At 43.2% G+C, this 26266-nt stretch overlaps 2 protein-coding genes across 5 annotated transcripts in view; both read right to left on the minus strand.

Annotated features, from left to right (window-relative positions):
* The window catches only part of LOC147010725 (sodium/hydrogen exchanger 2-like), a 101106-nt gene extending 89351 nt beyond the window's left edge, over positions 1–11755 (minus strand). The window contains exons 1-2 of one of the 4 annotated variants that reach the window (XM_085860431.1): positions 10980–11755; positions 9796–9915 (exon numbers count right to left, since the gene is read on the minus strand). The gene's annotated coding sequence lies outside the window, so the exon portion shown is untranslated. Of the gene's footprint in view, positions 1–9795 lie in introns of all 4 variants that reach the window. The other 3 variants (XM_085860428.1, XM_085860430.1, XM_085860429.1) reach the window with 3 other exon arrangements.
* Positions 11756–18850: 7095 nt separating this feature from the next.
* The window catches only part of LOC147010726 (uncharacterized), a 124782-nt gene continuing 117366 nt past the window's right edge, over positions 18851–26266 (minus strand). Inside the window, exons 25-27 of the mRNA XM_085859013.1 lie at positions 22764–22892; positions 20787–20932; positions 18851–19376 (exon numbers count right to left, since the gene is read on the minus strand). The gene's annotated coding sequence lies outside the window, so the exon portion shown is untranslated. The remainder of the gene's footprint in view (positions 19377–20786; positions 20933–22763; positions 22893–26266) is intronic.

Genomic DNA, 26266 nt, shown 5'->3' on the forward strand with positions numbered 1-26266 from the left:
GATCCTGAAACATACAAGACACCTGGTCAGCCTGTAATAGTGGGACAAACCATTCATCACCCATTTTGTCGCCCATCTGTGGCTTGCTACAGGTATCATGTAAACCTGAAATAACCTGTTTAATGGTTGGGTTGTTGGCGACTAAACCGTCTCCCACACCAGGTTTTCTGGTGAGGAGGATGTATGTATATGGATACCCAGCAGGATTAAAAACAAAACCTGTCAAAGGGCGGAGGAGCTCTATGTGAGCCAACAGCCATCCATATCAAGTGCCCAACTGTGCCTGAGGACGTCCTCCTGCAGTTAGGTTACTTTTTTAGGAGGTTGGTGGCAGCTTTTGCATTCCGGCCACCATAAAACCCTTCACTCCAGAAAACACACAAACACAACTGAAAACCCACTCCATAGGAGTACCTCCTGTGCAGCTGCCCCCCACAGAGCAGCTCACCACATGACGGGATTGGGGCAAAGCCTTCGGGCCCCCCAATCTGATGAGAGGAGGAAAAACACAGAGTAACCTTCCTGGGTTGGATTGTGGTAGTGTGCGTCAGGGTAGTGCGAAGGTGTTGTCCACCAGATGGCGATCTTCTTGGGTTAACCTGAGGCGGTCCCTTTGGGTGGGTGCCTGTAATGTCCTATCCCAAAGAGAGGGTGATCACCTATCTCTGTTATCATCTGAGCTCAAGCGTTTGAACATCGGGATTTCAGCTCTCTCTGAGGTTGGGAGACCGGATAGTGGAAAAATCATGGTGGGTGGTTACACCTACTATTGGTCCTGGTCACTCTGACAGTTACCATGCCAAAGGAGTTGCTGTAGCTGTGTCCAATAAGCTGACTCCAATGATAATTGATGTAACACCGGTCAATGAGTGTATTATGAGATGAAGGATTCTTCACTCCTTGGGTGTCGTTTACCTGGTCTCTGTATATGCTATTGATGCGAGTGATCTCACTGTGAAGGACGCATTCTATGCCACGCTCGAGTCTATGGTTGATCATTGCCCCAGGCGAGATACTCTTCCAGTCTTGGGGGATTTCAATGTATCGACTGGAGCTGATGGGGATGGTTATGAGACATGTGTTGGTCCCCATGGGTCTGGAACTGTGAACAAGAATAGCACTAAGTTCCTTGACTTTGCAAGAAGTCATGGACTTAATGTGGCTGGGTCATGGTTTCAGCGCCCACAGGCTCATCGCTGGACTTGGTATTCCAACGCTGGTGGTGTGGCAAAGGAGATTGACCATGTGCTCGTTGATTATAGCTGGAGGATGATCCAGAACTGCAGGGTCTACCGGAATGCTCAGTTCCTCAATACTGACCACAGGCTTGTGGGAGCAACTCTGAAGTTGCAGGTTAAATCTGGGAGAATGGTACCATCCCAGCCTCGGCTGGATGTTGGCAAACTCAAGGATGAGAGGGTAGCTCAGGAGTTTGTGAACAAGCTGAGAAAGAAGTTGGGGGGGTCTGGGAGCTTTGGGGAATCCTGAAGTGTTGTGGAAAAGAATTCAATTTCCACAAGTTGGATCAGCATACAAACGGAGAATCTTTCATTTTGTATATATGGAGGAAGAACATTGAATTGAGCCTGGTGTTGGCGCAGTGGTTAGGGCAGCGGCTTGGGATCCAAAAGGTCCTGAGTTCAAGCCCCGTTGGGCCACTGAATTAATACACCAGGGGGTTGACTCAGCCTGTTATCCTTCCGAGGTCGGCGAAATGAGTACCAGTGTACTGGGCCGGTGTATACCCTGGTTAAAATAGGTGTACCATATCCCTGTGTCGTAAGAGGTGACCAGGGTTGTGTCAGGAAAGGCATCCGGCATAAAAAACATGTGCCAAATGACTATGTGGATCATACGGATGATCCGCTTTGGCGACCCCAAAAGGGAGCAGCCGAAAGAAGAAGAAGAAGAAGAAGAAGAAGAAGAAGAAGAAGAAGGAGGAAGAACATTGAATGATTCACTGAAACAAAAGCCCAAAGCAATTCCTCTTATACACAATTTGACATTCCAAAGAATGGGAGGGTGAGAAGTCTGAGGCACAATAACTCAAAACTGCAATATGTGTCCACTTTGGGTGGGAGGGAGAGAATGACACAATCATGGCAAAAGTTGCAGTGTTATCAATCAGGTCACCCTGTTTCCATGCAGCGAGCAAGACCTTTTTTTAAAACAAGATATTCCTTTTACCAATATGTAGGTCAAAAGACTCTTGGGAAAAGGGAAACATTACTGACAGACAATTAGACAATAGTACAAAAATAAAATCTACAAGGTACCAGCAACAATTCAACAAGTGAATATAATTGAAAATACATGAATATAATTATTTTTCCCCTACATCCCCCCCTTTTTTCACATTAGAAAAAAATTTGAATAATTATATTACACATGATCACCATACCCTGTTCCTAGAGGAGAAAAGATATCCCTCACACAAGTTCAATCAATAATGGCAGCGAGCGTTCATAGGAGAAGAATGCTGGACGACGACCATTTCAATAGTGTCCCAGCCAGGTTAGTGAGTGTGTTTCCATTTAATTAATGGCCTGTTCATCAGCAAGTGTCATGAATCGAAAAGACATGCTACCCGAGGCCAGAAGATCAGCAGGTCATGGTGTAGATAGAGCAGCACCCAACAGGAAACACAGTCTAGGCGCTCCTTGAGCTGCAGAGAAGGTAGATCTTGGCAGGTACGAGCTTGGGCCTGACACTGGGTGGCAGATGACACTGGGTTAAAGGAGACGAAAAGGACTCGAGATGTGACCCAGAGATCCCAGCCCCGGGAGAGTTTGGATCCAGGCTCAGCAGAGTTTAGGGCCTCGTAGCACCAGTTTGTTAAATCAGGTTTGATTCACCAAACGAGCTTTACACGTTGGAGGCAGCCGTGATGGCTCCACGAGTTCCACCTGCATCAATGAACACACATTGCAGATGACTCGCCGTATGGACCTTCAGGGCCTTTGGCATGCATTGAGCGACCACGGCAAGTTCACAATGTATCTGCAGAGCAGCAATTTGCGAGTTTGGTCCTGGTCGTTCCCCCAGACACGCACCATGCAACGGCGACGTTAAGTCTTTGCCTTGTCGGGGTTTCTCTTGTCCACCCTTCTCTTCAGAAGGTTTTTTTCTTTTCTCTCTCTCTTTAACATGTTCATCTTATCTCCTTAGGAAGGGAGTAGCGTCATGATCACGTGTTGAATCTCAACAATCCGAAATAAACAAGATCAAGGTTAAGCATCTAATGTACATTACATGTGGCATCAAAATTTTACCCTTTCCTTTCCTTTTTTTTTCCACCTAAACAACATGCTAAAATCTCAGTTGTATGCACACTCAAAAACAACCATCTCATTTGCTATTTCCATGTGGAAAGGGCAGCAGTATTTATCAGGGTTCCAATTTGCAATCAGCAATTCTTTTCACCATCCTCAAAAGATCCCTTCTTGTTAAGAAAAATGTTCCATTATCTGTGTAATAATTATGAAAGTTAGCTTTTTCTTCTTATTATTCAATTTTCATTCACAAGCAGTTCCAAAGCAACTGCCATTATTTATTTATTTCCAGCTCACTTAGCACTTCCGTGCAGAGGAAAGATGGTCAAGTCAGTGATAGAAATACCTCAACTGACTTGAGTAAACGTACAAGAAGTACCACTTAATCAAAAATCACGCACATGCCCAATTAATCAGAAAACAAATAAAAAAGATAACATTTTATTTGGCTTGTGGCGTCATTGCACTGTTTTCAATAATACAATCGTTACACTCTGACCGACTTAACATTCATTTCACAAGCTAATGCCTTCTGTACTCGGCATGATTCTTGTTTATCCTTTTTGTTTATTTTTGTTTGTCTTTCCACTAAATATGGAGGCATCTTATATATTATTTCCGAGTTTGTGGTTTCGTGTCGCGCTATCTTCGACTTTGTTCTGCGCTCGAGTAACGTGATATTCGGCTTACATTATCTCAAAGACCATATGAGGTGCATGGTACAAAAAAGTAAATAAAATGGTTCTGAAACAATGAAATCGTATTCCACTTACTGCATTAAAGTAAAATTACTACTGATACTCTGCATCAGTTCCTTTCTCAAACACACCCACCCCAACATGTCGCGCAGAGCGCGGGTTATGCTAGTTTTACTGAAATTACAGTTAGGCCAGTACCAGCTACTAATCAGTGAGAGGAATACAATTACAATACATGGTACAATTCCTAATTCCGTGAATTGATTTCATAATTGCTGTTGGTTTAGCCATTCTTCCAGCAATTCTGCATTATGGTTATGTAAATACCATGCTGATTTCCCTCATATATTTATTTTCCCTCACAGTTAACTTATGATCCTGAATATATATATATATATATATATATATATATATATAAATATATATATACATGTATATATATATATATATATATATATATATATATATATATATACATGTATATATATATATACATATATATATATATATATATATATATATATATATATATATATATATATATATATATATATATATATATATATATATAGTTGACCAATCTGTCAATCAATTTAATAACATAGACCCTCCTTCAATATTATGCAAGTACCTCAACTTAATATATTATCTCGATTCAATTCTCAGGAACTTTTTTCTACCCTTAATTACTAGATCAATGAGGACCAGAGCTAAAGTGATTGATAATATATCTATCAATCAATAATCAACGGTGTACCTCACTGTGATATTGTTGTGGGGCCGGGTCTCGGTGGCGAGCACAACCGCTAGAGGGAGCAGTGGAGTCGGCTCCACCGAACACACCGGAATTTAGGTCGTGACCCTCGGATAAGTCCGGAAGGCACGGGACCCTTACAGGACCGTGGTCGCCAATACTTCGACGGCGTGGGGTAGGGTTAATTGCCTAATTTCAATATACCTAAATACCCACGCAGTCTAACTACCGGGGAACCACACCCTCGGCCGACTCTGTCCAATCCGAGTCGCAGGTAACGACTCGGATCCGGCGTAACCGAGCGGAGTTACCAGAGCCGCGCCGGACCAAATGAACAATTTAGCCTCACTATCTGTAAATACACAGCATGCCAAGCCAACGAAATAAACACAGAAATGAGCTGGAACATTTAACAAAAGGGATTTATTTATAACAATAATCGGGGAGGGGAGACACAGAGCAGAGTTATCACGAATAAAAGAAATGTAATATGAAAAGAAAACACTTAAACAGCTCTACTTAACAGACAGGCCCCACGGACACACACACACACACCCAAAAAGAAACTGGACCCCGTGGGTCTATCTCGGTCAAGCCGGGCCGGAGTACCTGTCCGCCTCGTGCGGCCACACCGACTCCGAACCACTGGTGGGACTCGAATCCACGACCCGAAGTCCACGGCTTAGGATCCTGGCTGCTCGACTACCAGACCTGCCTTCCAAAGGACCGCAGACTGCTCCAACCATGACCACTACCGTCTGCAGAACCCTCCGCAGTCGCCACTATCACACGGTCTCCCGAAAAACTGGTCCAGACCAAGCCAATCTCCGACTGTCTGCCGTAATCGCCACGATCTTCCGAACTGCCGTCCTCTCTCCTTTCTTGAGGAGGGAGGGGCTCCTTCTCCCTGCCACTCGCCTCCTGATTGGACGGTGGGTTGTCAGGCGACTCGTGGCGGCCTACCGATTGGCTGGGGCGCGCGTGTGGTGCTCGCCCTCCGCTCATTGGCTGGAGGAAACGCTCTCTGCCCCTCCTCAGAGCGGAGCTTCGACCCGAGGTGACGAAGCCCACGTCCGTCCGAGCCCACGTCCTCAGCCAAAAACACGTCGTAATGGTGACCGGTCGAGTGCGGGAAGGTGGCGTTGTTGTAGTGGATGTAGTAGTAGGAACTGTAGTTATTGTTGTTGTTGGTGGTGAAGAAGCGAAGATGGGCATTGTTGTCGTTGTTGATGGTGGTGTAAAAATCCTAACTATAAAATAATTCACAACGCACGTACACTTAATCACCCATTAAACATAGGACAAGACCCTACCTAGAAACACATACTTACTGATATAACTGATCTATAGGACCTGGCTGTTGTGTGCAGTAAGCTTCCAAATTCGCAACAATATAAGCGATCATTTGCATGTGCCCCAAGTTACTGGTTTTAAATTGTACTGCCGTTCCAAAAGTGCGAAAACCATGAGACCCATATGATGAAGGTTTCTCAATTTGTAATTCCAAAACAAAACTCAATATTAATTATAAGCAAAAGAAACATGATGGTTCGAATACCATTATGAATTGTAATGGAGAAAAAGACACAACGAACACAAAAATGTTGTTCCTCCAGTGCTCCCAATGAGTTCTTTTTTTCTTTTATGAGCTGAGTCTGAAAGTAATTAACTAATTTACTGTACATAACTTCCATCAGTTACCAACTGTTCCCCATGTTTATGCACATGACAAGAAACCCAATCATGCAAATAATGCATGCAAACATTATCACGAGTATCACTTGTTGGTCCTATTTGTCGTGACTCTGTTACCCAGCTGAGTATGATGACAGAGTCGAATGAAGATTCTCGCATGATACGGTTTATTTCAGAAGATAGCACTACACATGCGGGATGCGACGCAACGACCACAACCAACAATGGTGGGTCTCCGAATCACATCAAAGTTCATACTACAACACACACTTATATATCTTCTATCCCGAGGCGGAGTTTTAAAGGGGAACTGGGTGTGGACTAAAAGTGTGGACCAAGAAAGAAAGGAATAGAGAAATAAAGAAATAAATGTGGCAGTAGGCTCCTTTCTCCCCCTCCCTATGGACCTTGAGGTAATCAGTCAGACCCCAGATCTTGCAACACAGCAATCTTTGCACATACCATTCAAGCCTTCCCACCCTTAAGCTGTTAATCGTCCCTGACACCTGTTGATAAAGCCTTCGCTGTTCCCAGAACTAACTGTGGGAGATGGGCTGTGGAATGTAGGATGTAAAGCAGATGAAGCAAGAACAGTTACACCCAAGGACATGCAGCTTGCCAGCCGAACGAAGGCAGAAAGAGCACTGGGACTTGGTTGCATTTTGCACTGAAGGCTTGTTTAAAACACATTTCCAGCATTTTAAGGGACTAGCTTGGATTCCAACAGCCAGCTAAAATGCAATTAGTAAATGTTCTGCGATGGGCCAAATATGACCATTTGTACCACCTCATACTACTTCTCACACTATTGACCATAAGAGTATCCCCATCACTACCATACAGATCAAAGCACACTGGTAATTCAAAGCTAGGTTGTTACAATTACACTAATTAACAGGTGTAATTAAACAAGTAGCATGGCTATCATTGCAATCACAGGGCGATACTTTTGGAAGTCTTTCTCGGAACTCTCAGCTCTGCGAACTCCCCCATCATAGGAGTTCCATGCCACTCGGCTTTGACATTTCACAACAGTGCGAGTTGCCGAGCTGCGGACCACACTTTGGCTGCAGAGCCTCCATTTGGAAACAAAACTTGACAACATGGTTAAGAGATACAAAATTTCTCCAAACAGTTTAAACACAACCAAATGCTAATGTTGTTTCATCGATCTGATAAGCGTCCATTTCATTTAAGGTCAATGGAGCTGAAAAATCTCGGAAAAAAATAATCTGTAACCAATCTTTCTCATCACTATTCGGAATTCCAAAAACATTTTAAATCTCTGACATTGTCCATTTCTCTTATCCACTTCTCTTTCACCTATACAGCAAAATGCTGCAATATCCCATCACACTTACTCTCGCCATCTAATCACTTGCTCTGACCTTTTAAATACAAATCCATGCCTTCATCAAAACAAATAAATACAGTTTAAACCTCTGTTTTAAACAGGTGTACAAAAATTGTCAAGTCATTTGTCAAAGTTGAGTCACTAGGCAAAAGGCACTCCAAATTGCAGCTCAAAACACTTCGTCCATTTAACCTTGCTGTGGGGGAAGCATGGAAGGATTTGAACCTGCTGTTAGCACCCAACTCGTCCCTCTTCCCCTGATTGGCTACTCCAGATGACCATAAGATTCAAACTCCACCTTTGGAGTGTATTATTTATGCAATTTCGCTTAAACAGCTTTATGGTCTATCAGTGTGACAATAAAAACAAAATTGTAATCAAATTAAATGATTCATGAATTAACCCGAAAAATATAGGCACATATAAAGAAGCAACCAGAGATTTTTTTGCTTTCTGCTATTGGTGCCAGCAGCTGACCTTGGCAGACAAGCCTGCCAAGGAGTGTTCTTGTGATAAGGACTGCACGACTGTGTGTGTTCAAGGAGCACCAGACAGCCACTCAGTACTTGTCTATGGAGGACTCAGCCGAAGAGCCAGTCGAAGGAGCACTAGCTTTGTTTGTATTTTAACCCAATTTTCTTCACCACTTGATGTACTTGGTTCACAGATCAAGCATTATAAGAGGCAATGTTATTTCATTCATACATGCAAGGAATTTTGCCTGCCTGAATTGATCAAAGGGTTACACTGGGTGGTTTGCCATTGCCATTTAAAGACTAATGAAGACAGCACACGTAGTTTAACGTCCATCCGAGGGATCATGCGTCATCTGTGAATCGCACTAAGTGAAAAACACCAATAGGGAGTTTGGGAGATGGTTGTGACTTTAAACTTCACATTTATCTGAGAATCATCTGTGTGGTATAAATCCTCGTTCATCACAAGGTACTAAAATCATTAACAACTAATTGACAAATCACTTTAAAAATCATTCCAAATCACATTTCTACATTTCGATCACATTTTAAGTACAATCGTTACGAATCAAATCAAAATTTTGGAAACATTTCTATAAATTACGACCTTAGCTTGCTGGGCTGAGCAATTGGAGGCAATTTAAATGGACCCCCATTCAGAATATATTTTACATTCACAATTGTCATTTCACAATTTATCCAAGATCCCTATGGCTCTTAAATAAAGCTTCGACACTTGCTTCAGCGTCGATCCGAGGCACGGCACACACATTTATGTCCTTTCCTGGCGGCAAAGCACAGAGATTCCAGTTTAGTGTTGGCCCATGCGGCCTTAGCGTTATCAAAGTGGCCAAGCCAAAGTGGCCACAAGCCAAAGTGGTCTCTTGACTTATTCGAAAACAGGTATTCAAATGGTACTCTTCGGAGGCCATCCACTTATTATGTATGCAACGTACAGTGTTCAAAGCCAAAATAGCATACAAGGTTATCAAACAGTGAGAAAACTCGAGCTTTAAACCAATTTGACTCTCACGGTTTAACCACAGCACGAGGGAGGGAATTCTCACATTGAACATACACAATATTCCATTTGTGCATCATCCAGCAGTTCTCAAGGCAAAATGTGATTCATGACTCAAAGACACACTAAAATTGCCAACCCAGTTGTGGGAATATTCAAAACTGCACCGAAACACATGTGCGCATGTCTGAGGGATAATTTTAAGTTATGAACATGATGTGTATTCATGCTTAAACTACATAACCTTCATACTTCGTACTCTCTTGGGGCGCAGGGCCTCCAACCCTCTCCTATGAGGGGGCGGGGGGGTGGGAGGGGCTGACCCCCCCTTTCAGAGGCCTCCAACACCTGTTAGCAGGGCAGAGCCTTCAACTGTCCGTTAGAGGCTTTCCCAACCCCTATAAAAACACTCGAATGCCCAGGGTAAACCCTGTAATCTTAAATAGCCTGCAACCACCTAATTTTAGGCCTGTCATGAAAGGTTCTCCTTTGTATACCTCTCCTATCAATGGAGTACCACGTTACCTGGTCGGCTGAGAGATGCAGCACCCGATCTGAAGTAAGAGTAAACATCTTAGTTCGTGACCACTTGCTTGCTGTTATTCCAGGTGATGCTGTTCCCAACCCTGCCGGGGTTTGTGGTCCCTGTTTGGGTACCAAAATTGTGGTGGAAATTAAATCATTTCCACAAGTTGGATCGGCACACAAACGGAGAATCTATAATTTCGTATATATGGAGGAAGAACATTGAATGATTCACTGAAACATTCGAATGGACTTTACTGAAACAAAAACCCAAAGCAATTCCTCTTATACACAATTGGACATTTCAAAGAATGGGAGGGTGAGAAGCATTCGACAAAATAACTCAAAACTGCAATACGTGTCCACTTTGGGTGGGAGGGAGAGAATGACGCAATCATGGCAAAAGTTGCAGTGTTATCAACCAGGTCACCCTGTTTCCATGCAGCGAGCAAGACCTTTTTCATATGAAAATATTCCTTTTATCAATATGTAGGTCAAAAGACTTGGGAAAAGGGAAACAATACTGACAGCCAATTCAACTATAGTACAAAAATTAGATTTATAAAGTACCAGCAACAATTCAACAAGTGAATATAATTGAAAACAAGTCTGGAGACGGTGATGGTTCACGAGCAATGTACACGGTTCGCCTTTTTTATTTTTTGACCTTCGAGGGGACGCCACGGGCAAACTGGCGGGAATCGGGAAAAACGTAAATGATGAAAGTTGTCGTACTTGAAGAGCACTAGTTGCATACCAACTTTCATTCGAAACAGTTGAAAACCCTAGGAGCTTGATGCCCAATTTAATGATTTTTTTGACATTTTCTAAGTTCGTGACCTTGTGACCTTGACCTTGGGATGAAAATGAAAAATCGAGCTCCGTGGGGCTATACAGGTGCCATTGGGCTAACCAAATACTGAAGCCCCTGCTAGATTCGACAAACCCCCTCGGAGAAGATGCAACTTGAAATCGGCTACCCCCTAAAAACACATGTTTTTTGGGTGTGGCTCCGCCCATAATAGGCGCAGCAAGCCCATTCTCAGGAAAACACAACTAGATCATGATATAAACCTCCCACCCAAATTTTATCGGGATTGGATCAAAACCTACGGAGCTATGCTCGGGACAGACAGACAGACAGAGAGACAGACACACACATAACGAATATCGTGGTCACTTACTGACTTGTGTACCAACAAGTCTGGAGACGGCGATGGTTCACGAGCAATGTACACAGTAGTAGTGTCTAACTGAGACATCTGTATTCTTGAATCTGAGAACGTAATTCATTATACCCTGCCGAACACATCAGAATTTCACCATGCAAGTTTGCATATTCATATCGTGAGGTATAACCAACCAACCAACGGTTGGTTCGATTGTACCTAATCATCATATGTGTTGGCCTATTGGGTTAAATGAAAGAATATATTACTGAACTGCAATACTTTGCACATTAAAAAGATCCTAAACGTAGTTCGTCTTTTTTATTTTTTGACCTTCGAGGGGACGCCACGGGCAAACTGACGGGAATCAGGAAAAACGTAAATGATGAAAGTTGTAGTACTCGAAGAGCACTACTTGCATACCAACTTTCATTCGAAACAGTTGAAAACCCTAGGAGCTCGATGCCCAATTTATTGATTTTTTTGACATTTTCTAAGTTCGTGACCTCGTGACCTTGACCTTGGGACGAAAATGAAAAACCGAGCTCGGTAGGGCTATGCAGGTGCCATTGGGCTAAAGGCCCGGTCACACCTTGACGTTTTAGCCAGCGATGGCAACGTATTAAAATGTATGTAAAACGCTGGCTGACGTTGAACTTTTGATGTTTTTTTTTTTAAGATTCGGACGTATTCATAACGAGTTGGTCATATGCATAACATATTAGTAATGGACACAGAACGTTTCGTTGTGTTATAGATAACTTATACCAACGAATGCTGAACCTGTTGTTGGCCTACACAACCTATGCCCAACGATAGTCTAACTTCGGCATAGCGCGTTGCACGCATCGCCGACGATGTCGTGACGTAGCCTATTAAAAGGCTGACGCACAACGATTCGAATCATAACTGCTGTAGAAATGGAAGTGACAACATCGCGGTCACACCTTGGCGATCTTGCCAGCGTATGCCGACCTAAGAAAAATGTGTCTAAAACGTTGGGGGAACGTCAAATACGGTATGAGTAAGTTTGGTATACGTGAGTAGAACGCTAAAGTACGCTATCATACGTCGCAGAGTACGTCAAGAAATTTTAAACGTGTTCAAAATTTTACGACGTACTCGGCGTATGACACACGTTCCGCATGCGATGGGGATAAGTTTTACACACGATATGTGGACGCTTACACACGTCCACAAAGGCTACTTATAAGCTACTCATAAGTCGAAACATGTCGCGGTAATGTCTTTTTTACGCGAAACTTATTTCTAACTTATGTTTGACGTGCTTTGAACCAATTCTTTACGTAGTCCCAACACACATCGACGTATGTAGACGTATTCCAATGACGTCTTCCGGTCGACAAAAAAAAAAAAAAATGAACGTGTTTCTAGGTTACAACTGCCATATAAAGACGTGTTCCCTGCAGTTTTGGGAATTGGTATATAAAAATGGTGTTCATAAAAGGGGAACCCAACAGTGTTTTCGAGTTCCTTTTTGAGTCGATGTCCATGTCAGCAGTAACAGTATCAGTATTAGTATTAGTATTAGTATTAGTATTAGTATTAGTATTAGTATTAGTATTAGTATTAGTAGTAGTTTGTTCATGTTGGCAGTAGTAGGTGAGTGTGAGGGGGAGGGTGTGGGTTATGATGGATCGTCCTTGCGTCCGCGTGTCCACGGGTAGGTTCATAGGCTGCCACTCAACGATTTAAATGGCTGCATCTCCACTATTGAAAGTAGACGCTTGCGCTCAACAATTGGATTTTTTTTACACTCAACGACTTTTAAACGGTACCACTCAGCTATTTTCATTGTTTACAATGAACGATTTAAATTGCTGTCACTCGCCTTTGTTTTTTGACGCTGGCGCTCGGAAATTTTAATCGTTTCTATTGAACGTGCTAAATCGCTCAAACCCCACTATTGAAAGTAGACGCTTGCGCTCAACAATTGGATTTTTTTTACACTCAATGACTTTTAAACGGTACCACTCTGCTATTTTCATTGTTTACAAGGAACGATTTAAATTGCTGTCACTCGCCTTTGTTTTTTTGTTTTTGTTTTTTTTGACGCTGGGGTTTGGAAATTTGAAGCGTTTCTTCTGAACGTGTTAAAACGCTCAAACTCGACTATTTTAAATAGACGCTGCCGATGGACAATTGGAATCATATCCAAGCTAGACATCGAAGTGTGAACATCCTCGTCATGCCGAAGAAAAGTTTGAAGAATGCTGCAAATAAGTGTCCTGGCCGTGGCCGTGGACGCTGACGCAAGGACGATCCATTATACCGACGTCTTTCAGCCTATGAGTAACTTAAAAGTAACGTCTGTCGATGTATGGCAACGATCGCGTAACGTGCCAACAACACGTTAATCATAGGTTAGAAATAAGTTTCGGGTACGCTAAACATTACCTCGGCGTGTCTCAACTTATGATTAACTTACAAGTAGCATGTGTTGATGTCTGTCAACGATCGCAGACCGTGCATACAACTTGTGGCCAGCGTAGCGGAATGTGTGAGTCATACGCCGGCATACGTCGTGAAATTTCAAGCATGAAAAAAATTTGAGGATAACCGAAAAGTACAACGTTTAAAACCAACGTACAACGACGTATGGCAGTGTTTTTCAGCGTGCTCTCAATGTTATCAAAACTTACCCATAACGTATTCAACGTGTGCCAGCGTTTTAGAAAAAAAATTCAAAAATCGGCATACGTTGGCTAAAACGTCAAGGTGTGACCGGGCCTTAACCAAATACTGAAACCCTTGCCAGATTCGACAAACCCCCTCGGAGAAGATGTAACGTGAAACTGGCTACCCCCTAAAAACACATGTTTTTGGGGCGTGGCTCCACCCATAATGGGCACAGCAAGCCCATTCTCTGGAAAACACAACTAGATCATGATACAAACCTCGCATCCTAATTTTATCAAGATCGGATCAAAACACACGGAGCTATGCTCGGGACAGACAGACAGACAGACACACACCCATAGCGAATATAGTGGTCACTTACTGGCTCGTGAACCAATAACCCCGAGGGACACAGGTACGAATCTAGATTTCAAATTCAAAGGTCGAAAGACGCCGACATTGAAATAAGATACAAATGAATGCATAAAATATTATGATGTCAGTAGTCAGTTAGCAACACAATACCGAAAATCCAGTTCGATTCAGACAAATTTGAAATTTTTACCTATAACACTTTTTTCGGCTGTTGCTAGATAACGGAGACAGCCATAGCAACGGTTGTCATGGTGTGTGGTAGAGGTCATGGTATGAACCTACCACTCGAGTTTCACCATAATCAAACAAGAATTGCGAAATCCTAAATGTAGTTCGCCTTTTATATTTTTTGACCTTTGAGGGGACACCACGGGCAAACTGGTGGGAATCGGGAAAAACGTAAATGATGGAAGTTGTAGTACTCGAAGAGCACTACAAATTGACCACGAATTGTGAAATCCTAAACATAGTTTGCCTTTTTTATTTTTTGACCTTCGAGGGGACGCCACGGGCAAACTGGCAGGAATTGGGAAAAACGTAAATGATGAAAGTTGTAGTACTCGAAGAGCACCACTTGCATACCAACTTTCATTCAAAACAGGTGAAAACCCTAGGAGCTCGATGCTCAATTTATTGATTTTTTTGACATTTTCTAAGTTCGTGACCTTGTGACCTTGGAACGAAAAAGTGAAAAAATCGAGCTCCGTGGGGTTATGCAGGTGCCATTGGGATAACCAAATACTGAAACCCCTGCCAGATTCGACAAACCCCCTCGGAGAAGATGTAACTTGAAATCGGCTACCCCCTAAAAACACGTTTTTTGGGCGTGGCTCTGCCCATAATGGGTGCACCACGCCCATTCTCAGGAAAACACAACTAGATCATGATATAAACCTCCCACCCAAATATTATCAGGATCGCATCAAAACCCACGGAGCTATGCTCGGAACAGACAGACAGACAGACAGACAGACAGACACACACATAACGAATATAGTGGTCACTTACTGACTCATGAACCAATACATGAATATAATTATTTTTTTCCACAAGTGCCTTGAAGACCACCATCCATGTTGCCAGTGGATGTCTTGGATCTCACCGTCGGGTCAAGAAGAATTTTGTCTCTCAAGGGACACTGGATACTATTCACCTGAGTCATAGGGCGAGGCTTAATGGCAGAGCTGAGCTGTTCAGGGAGTTTAGGCGTAAAACTGTACGTGCACCGAGGGTGACAAGAAGGCCTATTTGCAAGGAATCTGTGAGGGGGTAGAGCATCACCTGTGGTCAAGTGATTCTTGTCCTGCTTACAAGTGAATTTGTGCATTGCGTTCCTCCAGACCCGTCCCTCAGTTGACTGCAGTTTGAGTGGAGGGTGGTGGATTCTTCACACAGGAATCCAAAGTGAAAGTCCATTGGGCAGGTTACTTTGAGTGGCTGTACCAGGTTGATCCACCAGCTGTTGAGTTGTATGTCAGGGGTGTTACTCTCCCTATTGCAGACCCTCCAATCAACTTTGATCCACCTTAGTTTGTGGAAACACAGGCTGCGATGAACCGGTTGAAACGGGATCAAGTTCCTGGGATTTGTGGCATCCATGCTAAACTTCTCAAGGCTGGAAGAAATGTTGTACCCGTGTCATTGCGTGTAGTTGTGTGCTTTGTGTGGAGCACAGGCATCATCCCAACTGACTGGAAGAGGGGCCTTGTTGTCGCTTTCTGGAAAGGGAAGGCTGATGGCCATAACTGCAACAACAACCGAGGGGTGATGCTGCTGTCAGTGCCGGGCAAGTTCTTTGCTCGGATAATTCTTGATGGGGTTCGCCATCATTTGCTTGAGCACCAGCACCCGGAGCAGTCAGGCTTTACACCAAAGAAGTCAACGATTGACAGTATCCTTGCCCTGCAGGTCCTCACCGATCGCAGACGAGAGTTTCGGCAAGGGCTGCTTGCAGCTTATGTTGATCTCTGCAAAGCATTTGATTCAGTGAATCGGGATGCCCTCTGGAGGATTCTTGGTCTTCGTGGGGTGCCACCAAAACTGATCGATCTGATGTCTGAACTAAACTCTGGTTCTGAGAGTGCTGTGAGATGTGGTGATACCATTTCCAACTTATTTTTAGTTGTGACTGAAATGCATCAGGGGTGTGTACTGGCCCCCACACTTTTCAGCACTTGTGTGGACTGGATTCTGGGGAGGATGTCAGAGAGATCAAGCTGCGGTGCATTGTTTGGGAATGTCAAGATCTCTGACCTCAATTTCGCTGATGATGCAGTCATGTTTGCGGAGACTCTAGATATCCTTTTGGGGGCCCTCGCGGTGCTGATGAAGAGTCAGAGCCGCTGGGATTACGGGTTTCCTGGGTCAAAACTAAAATCCAGGCTTTCAATGACATCTTGGATTCTGCTGTCTTGTCTCTATCTGTTTGTGGTGAGGATGTTGAGGTCACACAGAGATTCACTTACCTTGGTGGTGATATTCATGTCTCTGCTGGCTGTGAGTCAGAGGTCAATAGACGACTGGGTCGGGCCTGGGGAGTCATGGATTCACTGGATCATGGGGTGTGGCGCTGTCGGTACCTGTGCAGGAGGATGAACGTCCGAGTCTTCAGGTTCTTCTTGCTTCCAGTCTTGCTCTTCCGATGTAAGACTTGGACTCTGACCAGGAATCTGAGATGGTGACTTAATTGCTTTGGTACCAGGTCTCTTTGGAGAATTCTTGGCTATCGCTGGTCGGACTTTGTGTCCAACGAGTAATTGCTGAGAGAGACTCAAATGGGATTTGTTGCCTGCATAGTCGGTGAGCGTCAGCTGCGGCTTTATGGACATGTGGCTTGTTTTCCTGACGCCGATCCTGCTTATCAGATTCTCTCAGCGAGGAAGCCTTGTGAGTGGAGGAGGCCAATGGGCCGACCACGTGCCTTGTGGTTGCAGCAGATTAATCAGCATCTCAAGGAAATGGGTATGGGCCAGGCTGCCTGGGGGATGGCCAGACAGAGGCTCCTGGATAACTGGCGGAAAGTGAACGCAGTGACGCACTGCTCCGGCACATGCTCCGATACCTGACCTGAGTTGAAAGGAAAATAAAACCCTACCAAACTGTAGTTAACATACAACTGGTGTTTTTATCTTCACAAACATTTCCGCCTTCTTCCTCTGAATCGCTTGAACATGGCTCGAAACGATACAGCTCCATAATTCCCCAAGAGCCCTTCCATCACTAATTTTGTTTCCAATGGATTCTTCGAAATCTCACTGATCACTTTCAATATTCTGAGAGCCATCAGTGTTGCCGGTGTCCGAATGGGAGTTCAACCCTGCACTGCTTTTCGACGTAAAACTGCCATTTGTATCAATATAGCTTCCAGATGTGACGTCACTGGTGAAATCGAAAATCGACACTCTTGGGCTTTTTTGACACTGGCAAGAAAAATTCTTCCCCCCCCCCTTCAAATTAGACTATGATTAATGGTTGTCAACGGTTTTCAGAAAATAAAATTTGCGTTTAGGTTCCCCTTTAAGTTACCTTGGGAATGAAAACCTATCATGGACGCATGCATGGATGCATGGACAGCCAGACGGACAAACCAAAAACATAATGCCTCTGGTGACTTTGTTGGCAGTGGCATAAAAATGTTAACCCTACACCAAATTTGAAGTTGTTATACTTGATTTAAACCAGAATTGAAATTTTCCTGACACCGAAATCGAATCTAGGGAGGTTCCAACACCATGGGGTTTGAATCCTAAACTCCGAGCACCAAAGTAACGCAGTCCACTCGTATAGGGTTCGGTCCCCTCGCCTGACAGCTAATGTAATGAAAATGTAGTGGTGGTGTAGTGGTTGAATAAATTATGATACCGGTTCAAGTAATCAGCTAATTAACCTTTAAGAGTCCATTTTCAGGACACTTCTCGATTTGTTGGTGCAAAGTGAACCAATTGTTACCTCTGCCATCGAAGGTGAAGGAGGTTATGTTTTCACCCCTTTCTGTTTGTGTACAGGATATCTCAAAAATTTGTGGATGGATCCAGATGAAATTTTGGCGACAGGTTCCGTTTGTGACAAAGACAAACTGATTAGGATTTGGTGAAGATCCGGATCTGGATCCAGCTGCTAGAATTTTAAAAGTGATTCTTCACCATTGAGAGAATGGGCCAAAAACGATATGTAGCACGATATCTCAAAAAGTTGTGGACGGATTCGGACAAAACTTGGCGGACATGTTGGATGTGTGACAAGGACAAATTGATTCGATTTTGGTGAAGATCCGAATCCGGATCTGGATACGATAATTATTTAATTTCTAAAGTGATTCTTCACCATTGAGAGATGGGGCCAAAAACGTTGTAGTATTGTATAGCATTATATTTCAAAAATGTATTGGGCCCGATATGTTCTCGTGGATCAGGCTTTATGTAGCAGAGATATACGCTCTCCCAAGTGCCCTTCTGGTTTTGAAAGTTTTTCTTCTCTTTTTCTTTTTTCTTTTCAGGATTTCCTTCTTACTTTTCTTTTTGAAGTTTTTTTGCTTTTCACGATTTCTTGTCAAATTCTCTGAGCTATTTTAAATCATTTTTGAGGTTTGTTGTTTTTTTTTCCTGGGGTGTTACCAGTTAATAAATTTGTTTCAGAATTTTTTTCCCAATTTTGTTTCTTCGTTTTCAGATATATTCTCAGGTTTCCTGATTATTTTCTGGTTTTGTTTCCTTGAATTCAGTTTCTCAAAAAAAACCGGGTGCCGCAAGGAATCGAACCTTGTTCTGGAGACCAGAAGTGCCAGTACCAACACCTTTTGGCTTTTTGAGAGGAAGCAAAACCCAGGCAGACCGAAGAGGTCCTTCTGGGAAAACGAAACCTTTTGATCAGCCAATTGAGAACTTTGGACTCTGGTACATATCTGTACACTGATTGGGAACATCTGTTTCTTGAGACAAGTCCCATGGCGAAAACACAGACTTAGGAATAAGGTGGGCTGTGTGGAGATGATTGGAGTGAGTTGAAATAATGATGAGAGGAGAAGGGGAAAGGAAACACATAAATGTGCAGTCATCCCACCACCCACACCCTCCAAATGCAATTTGATGTTGACCAGCTATCAGCCATGATAGCCAGTTTAATGTCCCCTCTGATGGACAGCATACACTCTGATGCCATACTTTTCCTGTGAAGCACCACGATTATTTCATAGTCAGGGAGCAAATGCAACCCCCCCCCAACCCCTTTCCAGTGCTTACCTTCTCTGCTGCTGAATCTCAAACTTTCCACCTTACCTGAGCTGCTTCTGTGTTCTGCTGCAACCTTTGCATATGTTCTGCTGTCACCTTTGCATATGTTCTGCTGTCACCTTTGCATATGTTCTGCTGTCACCTTTGCACGTTTCTTTCAAACTCTCTCCTGTTGCAATTCAAAAAGGTTACATAATTTCTACTTCTTGTTTAAGCCTCCATTTATAGTTACAATGATGTCCCAAAGCATGAACCTCACCAAAGAAAGACTACATCAACCCGAAAGTAGAATTTGATGCGGATGTGTCAATGGATATGCCTCTGCCCACATGAGATGTCAACCTACTGTTATGTTTGATCTCAAATAATGGTAAAATGAGACATTAAAGGTCCCTTTGGAGAGAGCGAGAGAGAGAGAGCGAGAGAGTGAAGAGAGAGAGAGCAAGAGAGCGAGTGAGAGAGCGAGAGAGTGAAGAGAGAGAGAGCAAGAGAGCGAGTGAGAGAGAGAGAGAGCGAGAGAGCGAGAGAGAGCGAGAGAGAGAGAGAGAGAGAGAGAGAGAGAGAGAGAGAGAGAGAGAGAGAGAGAGAGAGAGAGAGAGAGAGAGAGAGAGAGAGAGACATGTGGGAAAATAGCCTCTGAATGGAGTATAAGAAAGTCCAAGTGTAACTGCTAATGGTATGATAACTGTGATCAGTCTGGCACTTGGTTCACTCACACATACAGCAATCTGCTCTGCCTGTTCAACTCTGCCTTCCACCCCATACCAACGACCAAGCCAAAAGTTTTTCTCTCGTCAACAACCCAGAAGTCAGAGCTCAGAACTACCACAACTCCTTTGCAGGGTATTTTATAGAAGTCTGGTGAGGGAGAAGCCCAAAGTCAGATCAGGACGGTCGGTAGGTGTTTCCCAGTGCCTCCATTGGTACACAAACACTTTTCCAAGTATTAGCCCCGCCCCTGCAAGGACCTGGTGCTGAAAATGGCCTCATTGGCTTCTGAACTCTGCCACGCGAAGGGGATCCAAGGATAACATGGGGTGCGGGTTTCTGGGGGCACTTTCCGGCTATGAACATGTGCTGGACACCAAATTGGGGCCGCGATAGAGTGGAGCGCTTCGGTTATCCAGGTGATGTTGATTGGATGCTTGGGCATACTTGCACTTCTAGCTACACGTCAGAATGTTCCAAAATACAAGCATCTGTAATGGTAGGTGGTGTCCATGGTTTGCCAATATCTTCAAAGGACAATGGTGGGCATCCGGGGTTGTGAATGTGGTTGCGGTATTTGTAGTAGTTGTGGTGAGGTAGTTGAAGCATTGTAGTGGTTATGGTGATGTAAGTGAGCTTGAATGGATGTAGGGATTTTTATAAGGATGTTGTGATGTTTAAAGGAATGGGGTGGCATTGTGGTTATGCTACATTTCCAGAATTTGAAAGTAAACATAAACAGCTGGGCTCACAATAATAACTCCATACATTTCTACTATTTACACCACCCATGGTCCAGGACCTGAAGCTCAAGGAAAACAGTTGACATGGACACCAGTGAATGTCTGTGCAACACTTCCTGGCTACTCACATGCAGTCCTTCATAGAAACAGCTCCTTTTTCTACCTTCTCCAAACTTTTTCTTCGACCCTCTCCAGGCTTTTTCTTCGACCCTCTCCGGGCTTTTTCTTCGCCACTCTCCAGGATTTTTGGCATGGGGCCACAGAACAAGTGGTCCTTTAGGGCACATGACAAGGGTGAGCAACAGGCAAAGGCAATGTCAAGGTAAGGCAAGGAAATATGGTAAAGCATTGTGAAGCAATACAGGATGGCAGGAGATGCTGGCCGGCCTCACGGAGGTTGCTTGCATGAGAGGGGTAGTGCAACAATAACCATAATATAATTTGTATAATTTCTCACGTCAAGGCATAATTGATATCGTTTTACAAATTCACACTGCAATTTATTGTACAATCACAAAACAACACCTCATGACGAAATGGACTAACCCATACCCCACGGCAGAACATTGCGCTTTAAAAAAAAATCAGAACACCTATCGCCAGGATGAAACGAAACAACACCAGCAGTGCTAAAACGTGAAAAAAAAAGCTCAGCAACAGTTGTTTGGGCTATCCACACGATAAACCAATGCAAGCGCATACTTCTGCTTCAAGCTACACGCCAGAATGTTCCAAACACAAGCATCTGTAATGGTAGCTGGTAGGTAGTGTCTATGGTTACCCGATACCTTCAAAGGGCAGCGGTGGGCGTCCGGGATTGTGATTGTGGTTGCGGAATTTGTAGCAGTTGTGGTGAGGTGGTTGAAGCATTGTAGCAGTTCTGGTGAGGTAAGCAAGCTTTGAATGGATGTATGGATTTTTATCAGAGCCTTGTGATGGTCATCCCCATGCAATATCCTGATGCTGTGTGGACTGTGCTTCCGCTCTGATGGACCTCTGATAGCTTGTACATGTTGCTGCGTTTGAGCCTGGGGAGTAACTGCTGAAATCTATCTGTCCGGGTTCTTCCCGTCATTTTTGTTCTTCATTCCCTTCACATTCTTTCGAATTGTTTTTAAATTTAATTAATTGTTTTCACAATTCTCTTTCTTCATTCTAATTCTTGCTTTTTCTTCTCTTTCTTGTCTTTCACTCTCTGTTCCTCTCTTTTGTTATCTATCTCCCAGAAGAGGTGAATTCTTGCAGAAATATTTCTGAAAGGCTCACTTGCCTGTGCCTGGATGAGTTTGAGGGCAGAGGAGTAGCGGCTGAAACCCGAAACCAATCCAAATTCCTCTTGATGACTCCATGTTTGCCTCTGCTTCTTCAGGTGCCTTCTTGGTCTTCCGTTTCATTATAGGAATGGTGTAACATTGTGGTTCGAGTCTGGAGAAGATTCGAGGTGATGGCTGGTTCGGGAATGGCGTGAGGTATGGATGGGGTTTTGGCAGAATATGCTAATGAGCTGTCTCTTGTTACTATGCGAGCATGCATGCATGAAGAGAACATCATGCATGCAGCAAAGTTAATAAAATAGATGAAGGATAGAAATAAAGACCTGCCGAGAAGCCCTCGCAACACATTTTGTCCCATAAATCTTCTCGACAGGAGGGATGGGCTATTGAAAACGAATACTAATGAAATAACTGTCTCGGAATCACGATATGTTGTACACCATAACCCAGGGAGAGTGCCGGCTTTGCAGAAACACAATACTACCAGACTCGACTCGAGTCAACAGGCCATCCTGTCGAATGTAGGTGTAGTTCCCCTCTAAAACAATTTACCTGTGGGTCTCTGAGTGTGAAATTGCAACAAAAGTTCCAGACATGTCCGAAAATATAATAAAACCTATTGCTTTCTGTAATTAAAATAACTCATTGTGATGCGGACAACCTTTTGCTACATTTCCAGAACTTGAAACCAAACATAAACAGATGGGCTCACAATAATGACTCCATACCTTTCTACTATTTACACCACCCATGGTCCAGGACCTGAAGCTCAAGGAAAACAGTTGACATGGACACCAGTGAATGTCTGTGCAACACTTCCTGGCTACTCACATGCAGTCCTTCATAGAAACAGCTCCTCTTTCTACCCTCTCCAAACTTTTTCTTCGACCATCCCCGGCTTTTTCTTCTCCACTCTCAGGCCTTTTTTGAAGCTTGCATGGGGCCACAGAACAAGTGGTCCTTTAGGGCACATGACAAGGGTGAGCAACAGGCAAAGGCAATGTCAAGGTAAGGCAAGGAAATATGGTAAAGCATGGTGAAGCAATCCAGGATGGCAGGAGACGCTGGCCAGCCTCACGGTGGTTGCTTACATGAGAGGGGTAGTGCAACAATAACCATAATATAATTTATATAATTCCTCATGTCAAGGCATAATCGATATCGTTTTACAAATTCACACTGCAATTTATTGTACCATCACAAAACAACCCCTCATGTAGAAATGGACTAACCCATACCCCACGGCAGAACATTGCGCTTTAAAAAAAAATCAGAACACCTGTCCCCAGGATAAAACGAAACAACACCAGCAGTGCTAAAAAGTGAAAAAATCTCAACAACGGTTGTTTGGACTATCCACACGATGTTGAACGGATACTAGTGCATACTTCTGCTTCAAGCTACATGCCAGAATGTTCCAAACACAAGCATCTGTAATGGTAGGTAGTGTCTATGGTTCCCCGATATCTTCAAAGGACTGCGGTGGGTGTCTGGGATTGTGACTGTGGTTGTGGCATTCGTAACAGTTGTGGTGAGGTGGTTGAAGCATTGTAGCAGTTCTGGTGAGGTAAGCGAGCTTTGAATGGATGTATGAATTTTTATCAGAGCCTTGTGATGGTCATCCCATGCAATGTCCTGATGCTTTGTGGACTGCGCTTCCCCTCTGATGGACCTCTGGTAGCTTGTACATATTGCTATCTGTCCAGGTTCCTCCCGACATTTTTGTTCTTTGTTCCCTTCACATTTTTTCGAATTGTTTTTAAGTTAAATTTTTTTAAATTTCACAATTTTCTTTCTTCATTCCAATACTTGCTTTTTCTTCTCTTTCATGTCTTTTACTCTCTGTTCCTCTCTTTTGTTATCTATCTCCCAGGAGAAGTGAATTCTTGCAGATATATTTCTGTAAGGCTCACTTGGTTGCAAATGGATGAGTTTGAGGGCAGAGGAGTAGCGGCTGAAACCCGAAACCAATCGAAATTCCTCTTGATGACTCCATGTTTGCCTCTTTGCTTCTTCAGGTGCCTTCTTGGTCTTCCGTTTCATTATAGGAATGGTGTAACATTGTGGTTCGAGTCTGGAGAAGATTCGAGGTGATGGCTCGTTCGGGAATGGCGTGAGGTATGGATGGGGTTTTGACAGAATATGCTAATGAGCTGTCTCTTGTTACTATGGGGGCATGCATGCATGAAGAGAACATCATGCGTGCAGCAAAGTTAATAAAATTGATGAAGGATAGAAATAAAGACCTGCCTAGAAGCCCTCGCAACGCATTTTTTCATAAACCCACTTGACAGGAGGGAAGGGCTATCTAAAATGAATACTAATGAAATAACTGTCTCGGGACCACGATATGTTGTGCACCATGACCCAGGCAGAGTGCCAACTTTGCAGAAACGCAATACTACCAGACTCGTCTCGAGTCACCAGGCCATCATGTAGCATGTAGGTGTCGCTCTCCTCTAAAACAATTTACCTGTGGGTCTCTGAGAGTGAAATTTCAAAAAAGGTTCCAGACATGTCCAAACATATAATAAAACTTATTGCGTTCCACAAATAAAATAACTCACTGTGACGCGGACAACCTTTTGCAAAATTTCCAGAATTTGAAATGAAACATAAACAGGTGGGCTCACAATAATAACTCGATACATTTCTACTATTTACACCACCCATGGTCCAGGACCTGAAGCTCAAGGAAAACAGTTGACATGGACATCAGTAGATGATAATTGTTGCTTCTGGGATGACCATTCAAATGAATGGGAAAGGGAAAAACTAACTGACCCAAGCCCCAAAAGCTCAAAATGGGAGACTCACTTCCTCCCCACATATTTCCTTCCCTCCCATACAAGCAAATTAAAAATTGAGACTTACTGATTTAAGCACTACTTCCCCCCAACATAATCACAGCCCTTTCATATTTTCATTATACTCAAAGAGAGAACCAATTAATATTTGCCCATGTTCTACTTGAGGGAATAACTTAATTTTCTTATAACATTCATTTCTATCGAGTATATTCACAAAGAATAACTTGGAACTTAGTTCTTGGTTTAAGTATCTTTGTTGAGCAAAGATGAAATGATAAACTTCTCTTAATGATCTTTGTTTGACCACCTCCTGAGCCACATGTCATTTTATCTATTCCTTATATTTTTCATTCTCTTTCCAAATTCAACATTTTGTACAATTTTATGAAAGTTCTTCTCACAATCATTTGACACAAGCTGTTTTAGCTTGGTTGAGTTAGCTCTCCCCAAAAGCCCGAACCAATCCCCAAAAGCCCAAAGTCATTTCCTTTATGAGACACACCTTAAAAAACCCATTGTTTCACATTTTCCATTATATCATTATATCCACATGGCTTTTCTCTTTTTGTTTTGAATAGAATATGGTGATCGAGTTTCAAAATGACAAAGCTTCAGACTTCTGGAAAAGAAGATTTTGTTCAATGTTTTCAATCTTATTGAATTATATCTGTTTTGCTTACAATTATTTCATTCTTAATTACAAGAAAAGAATAAAGAAGGTGTAAAGGGGAGGGGGGGTTAGGGTTAAGGTTGGGGGGCAGGTGCGCTCCCCCAACGACCCACCACACCCCCATCATCCCACCCCCTCCCCTCCCCGTGTGTGTGTGTGGGGAAGGGTGAGGGTGGGATGAGGGGTCGGGTGGGTCAAAGGTGGGGGTGCACAATGGGAAGGGGAGGGGTGGGATGAATGGGTGTGGCTTGTGTGGGTGGGGCTTGTGTGGATGTGGCTTGTGTGGGTGTGGCTTGTGTGGGGCAGGGTTTGTGTGAGTGTAAACAAAGAAGGGGTGGAGCAATTTTTTCATTAAATAAACATGTGTGTGGGGAACTAATAAACTAATCACTAATCATGTGGAAATGATATATGTGGGTGTGGCTTGTGTGGGTGGAGTCAAAAAGGGGTGGAGTCGATTTTTGAATTTTTTTTTCAATTTATTATCTTTGACTTTTGTAATTCCTGTGAATAAAATGAACCTAAAATCTCTTCCCCCTCTAAATCACAATTTGTAAGTCCAAGGAACTGTACTGATTACATCAACAATTAAAAAAAGTTAATTTGTCCATCGCTTAGTATAACCTTTTTCAAAATGAGATTTCCACCTGTATATTCTTACTATATCACCAACTTTGAACTTAGGCTTTTATGTGTTTAATCTCTTTTTCATATTCTAATTTTGTAAATGTTTCTGATGACTTAGTTTTCGTTGAGATGTGAATCGTGTCGTTGTACTCATCTACAATGTCCTGAATTATAGATAACCATTGTTGAGAACCGAGTTGAGTGAACTTTTTATATAGTCTCTCTTT

This window comes from Eptatretus burgeri, chromosome 16 (assembly GCF_056783735.1).
Source record: "Eptatretus burgeri isolate ZD-2024b chromosome 16, Ebu_testis_v1, whole genome shotgun sequence".
NCBI lineage: Eukaryota > Metazoa > Chordata > Myxini > Myxiniformes > Myxinidae > Eptatretus > Eptatretus burgeri.